Genomic DNA, 5,000 nt, shown 5'->3' with positions numbered 1-5,000 from the left:
GGGACGTAATCAACGCGAGCTTATGACTCGCGCTTACTGGGAATTCCTCGTTCATGGGGAACAATTGCAAGCCCCAATCCCTAGCACGAAGGAGGTTCAGCGGGTTACCCCGACCTTTCGGCCTAGGAAGACACGCTGATTCCTTCAGTGTAGCGCGCGTGCGGCCCAGAACATCTAAGGGCATCACAGACCTGTTATTGCTCAATCTCGTGCGGCTAGAAGCCGCCTGTCCCTCTAAGAAGAAAAGTAATCGCTGACAGCACGAAGGATGTCACGCGACTAGTTAGCAGGCTAGAGTCTCGTTCGTTATCGGAATTAACCAGACAAATCGCTCCACCAACTAAGAACGGCCATGCACCACCACCCACCGAATCAAGAAAGAGCTATCAATCTGTCAATCCTTCCGGTGTCCGGGCCTGGTGAGGTTTCCCGTGTTGAGTCAAATTAAGCCGCAGGCTCCACTCCTGGTGGTGCCCTTCCGTCAATTCCTTTAAGTTTCAGCTTTGCAACCATACTTCCCCCGGAACCCAAAAGCTTTGGTTTCCCGGAGGCTGCCCGCCGAGTCATCGGAGGAACTGCGGCGGATCGCTGGCTGGCATCGTTTATGGTTAGAACTAGGGCGGTATCTGATCGCCTTCGAACCTCTAACTTTCGTTCTTGATTAATGAAAACATACTTGGCAAATGCTTTCGCTTCTGTTCGTCTTGCGACGATCCAAGAATTTCACCTCTAACGTCGCAATACGAATGCCCCCGCCTGTCCCTATTAATCATTACCTCGGGTTCCGAAAACCAACAAAATAGAACCGAGGTCCTATTCCATTATTCCATGCACACAGTATTCAGGCGGGCTTGCCTGCTTTAAGCACTCTAATTTGTTCAAAGTAAACGTGCCGGCCCACCGAGACACTCAACAAAGAGCACCCTGGTAGGATTTAAACGGGGTCCGCCTCGGGACGCGAAAGCACCCCTTCGGCTCGCCCCACCGGCAGGACGTCCCACGATACATGCCAGTTAAACACCGACGGGCGGTGAACCAACAGCGTGGGACACAAATCCAACTACGAGCTTTTTAACCGCAACAACTTTAATATACGCTATTGGAGCTGGAATTACCGCGGCTGCTGGCACCAGACTTGCCCTCCAATAGATACTCGTTAAAGGATTTAAAGTGTACTCATTCCGATTACGGGGCCTCGGATGAGTCCCGTATCGTTATTTTTCGTCACTACCTCCCCGTGCCGGGAGTGGGTAATTTGCGCGCCTGCTGCCTTCCTTGGATGTGGTAGCCGTTTCTCAGGCTCCCTCTCCGGAATCGAACCCTGATTCCCCGTTACCCGTTACAACCATGGTAGGCGCAGAACCTACCATCGACAGTTGATAAGGCAGACATTTGAAAGATGCGTCGCCGGTACGAGGACCGTGCGATCAGCCCAAAGTTATTCAGAGTCACCAAGGCAAACGGACCAGACAAGCCAATCCGATTGGTTTTGATCTAATAAAAGCGTCCCTTCCATCTCTGGTCGGGACTCTGTTTGCATGTATTAGCTCTAGAATTACCACAGTTATCCAAGTAACGTGGGTACGATCTAAGGAACCATAACTGATTTAATGAGCCATTCGCGGTTTCACCTTAATGCGGCTTGTACTGAGACATGCATGGCTTAATCTTTGAGACAAGCATATGACTACTGGCAGGATCAACCAGGGAGCTGCGTCAACTAGAGCTGAGCAGCCGGCCGCCCGGGAGTGTGTCCCGGGGGCCCGCGCGAACACGCAAGCGTCCGCTCAATTATTCTGCAAACAGGAGGAGGCCGAGCTCCCCTGCACGATACACCTCGAAACCCTCTCAGGTCCCGGCGGCGCGCAGCGCCGTCCTAGGTACTTGGTCGGTTTCGAGAGAGGCGCAATCGCCCGGAGTTAGGCGAGTAGACGGTTTTAGTGAGAACACCCTTGCTCCCAACTGAGCTTGCCGCTGCCGACAGAGGCCCGGGAGCGTGCTGTCGTGGCATTGCCGGCGGGAGACAACACGCGCCACCTATGGTGACCGGCAGCTCCAACGCCAGCGCCACACAAGGGCAAAGCCCCACTTGGGTGCAGAAGCGAACTCTCCCAGCACAGCGCACGCGCCAACACGTCCGCACAACTGCGATACAAACCACCTGCGAGAACCGCTGGGGCGACCGAGCAGCAGACGGCGTCGCGGCGCCGAGTGCCAGGCGGCGGCGCATCCTCAACGCACACAGTCCTCAATCAGACCAGCACACTGCAGATGTCCACCGCGCTTCGCACCGGGCTCGGCTGAACCAACTTTGGCCGCCAGGCGCCGCGTGCAGGGTGCGCCGCAGCGTAGCTGCGCCGCCTGCCGGGCCCGTCGGCTGGCGCTCCTGCCACTCGGCGCCCCCCACCAGCCGCCTGTTGCGCGTGCGCCCACGCAGCGCGCGGCCAACACGCCGGGCGGCCCCCCTTCACCGGCCGGGAACAGTCCCACCAAGCCACCGCCGCGTATCGCTTCATACCCACATGGGCCTAGTCACGTGTGTGGATGTGGCGGGTACCGCTGAAACAACCGGTTAATAGCTGTACCGATCGTCGCCATCACAGATTCACCTCCAGCGTGAACAACCGCTCAACAACGGATTTCCAGTTCATTTGCGTATCTTGGGCAGTAAACGTAGATGTCCACCTACATTTGCGAATTCAACAATTCTTGCATGCCAGGATGTCATGTGTCACGACACGCTACATCAGACCACATACACACTGCGACATGTGCAGAAGAGAACACGTGGAAGGTGGCCCGCGCACGTATGCGATGTCCCTTCCGCGATCCACTGTCAACCGGCATCTGCGGCATGTCCCAGATATGGAACGCGGTCCACCAGGGTAGCACTTTGTGTGAGGCAATACGACAAAGTCGGAATACAAGCGTCACTACATCAGACGGCTCACGCTGACCTGACCTGACCTGACTCACCGCACCACCACCCCCAGCGACCCAGGGTGACATACAATGCGTTCGTACGTTCCTCCCACACGCCTCTACGGCGTACCACAGTGCAACCTAGCTGTTATTGGGAGACGAGACAAGTAGCATCGAGCACAACATATGGAAATTGAGATTCGACACCGTTGGGCACAGCCAGCGTACGGTCACACGTATCACACTACTTCACTCTGTACGTAACTACCGATGATCGGTACAGCGTGTGGGTTACGCGTACGACATCAGCGGACAATGGACACAGACCATACCACGACGTACACTGAGGGCGTCGACATCTGAATGCAACTGAACAGCTGCGAGGCTCATTTAACACTCAAACGCCAGACCGACCAGCTTGAGAGGACAGAGACACAAAGAGAGGGGAGGGGGGGGGGCCGATATAGTCCTATTGCAGTACAATTGACAGTGGATAGCGGGAATATGTGGAAAGTAAGCAACACTCGCAAGACATCTACATGAGGATAACAACGACACCAGAGATTCCGAGCAGTGAACTATGTTAGGCAAAGGGACAACGTGGGTTAGGTTAAGGGACAACGTGGGTTAGGTTAAGGGACAACGTGGGTTAGGTTAAGGGACAACGTGGGTTAGGTTAAGGGACAACGTGGGTTAGGTTAAGGGACAACGTGGGTTAGGTTAAGGGACAACGTGGGTTACGTTAAGGGACAACGTGGGTTACGTTAAGGGACAACGTGGGTTACGTTAAGGGACAACGTGGGTTACGTTAAGGGACAACGTGGGTTACGTTAAGGGACAACGTGGGTTACGTTAAGGGACAACGTGGGTTACGTTAAGGGACAACGTGGGTTAGGTTAAGGGACAACGTGGGTTAGGTTAAGGGACAACGTGGGTTACGTTAAGGGACAACGTGGGTTACGTTAAGGGACAACGTGGGTTACGTTAAGGGACAACGTGGGTTACGTTAAGGGACAACGTGGGTTACGTTAAGGGACAACGTGGGTTACGTTAAGGGACAACGTGGGTTACGTTAAGGGACAACTTGAGTTACGTTAAGGGACAACTTGAGTTACGTTAAGGGACAACTTGAGTTACGTTAAGGGACAACTTGAGTTACGTTAAGGGACAACTTGAGTTACGTTAAGGCACAACTTGAGTTACGTTAAGGGACAACTTGAGTTACGTTAAGGGACAACTTGAGTTACGTTAAGGGACAACTTGAGTTACGTTAAGGGACAACTTGAGTTACGTTAAGGGACAACTTGAGTTACGTTAAGGGACAACTTGAGTTACGTTAAGGGACAACTTGAGTTACGTTAAGGGACAACTTGAGTTACGTTAAGGGACAACTTGAGTTACGTTAAGGGACAACTTGAGTTACGTTAAGGGACAACTTGAGTTACGTTAAGGGACAACTTGAGTTACGTTAAGGGACAACTTGAGTTACGTTAAGGGACAACTTGAGTTACGTTAAGGGACAACTTGAGTTACGTTAAGGGACAACTTGAGTTAGGTTAAGGGACAACTTGAGTTAGGTTAAGGGACAACTTGAGTTAGGTTAAGGGACAAATTGAGTTAGGTTAAGGGACAAATTGAGTTAGGTTAAGGGACAAATTGAGTTAGGTTAAGGGACAAATTGAGTTAGGTTAAGGGACAAATTGAGTTAGGTTAAGGGACAAATTGAGTTAGGTTAAGGGACAAATTGAGTTAGGTTAAGGGACAAATTGAGTTAGGTTAAGGGACAAATTGAGTTAGGTTAAGGGACAAATTGAGTTAGGTTAAGCGATAATCTGGTACAGCCACAGTTAGGTTAAGCGATAATCTGGTACAGCCACAGTTAGGTTAAGCGATAATCTGGTACAGCCACAGTTAGGTTAAGCGATAATCTGGTACAGCCACAGTTAGGTTAAGCGATAATCTGGTACAGCCACAGTTAGGTTAAGCGATAATCTGGTACAGCCACAGTTAGGTTAAGCGATAATCTGGTACAGCCACAGTTAGGTTAAGCGATAATCTGGTACAGCCACAGTTAGGTT

At 52.0% G+C, this 5,000-nt stretch overlaps 1 non-coding gene across 1 annotated transcript in view; it reads right to left on the bottom strand.

Moving 5' to 3' along the window:
- The window catches only part of LOC126321953 (small subunit ribosomal RNA), a 1,893-nt gene extending 183 nt beyond the window's left edge, over positions 1 to 1,710 (bottom strand). Inside the window, exon 1 of the ribosomal RNA XR_007558679.1 lies at positions 1 to 1,710. This exon is cut by the window's left edge and continues 183 nt beyond it. This is a non-coding gene — a ribosomal RNA (small subunit ribosomal RNA).
- Positions 1,711 to 5,000: the final 3,290 nt, after the last annotated feature.

This window comes from Schistocerca gregaria, unplaced genomic scaffold (genome assembly GCF_023897955.1).
Source record: "Schistocerca gregaria isolate iqSchGreg1 unplaced genomic scaffold, iqSchGreg1.2 ptg000778l, whole genome shotgun sequence".
NCBI classification, from domain to species: Eukaryota; Metazoa; Arthropoda; class Insecta; order Orthoptera; family Acrididae; genus Schistocerca; species Schistocerca gregaria.
This window is presented reverse-complemented; position numbering and strand designations above follow the sequence as displayed.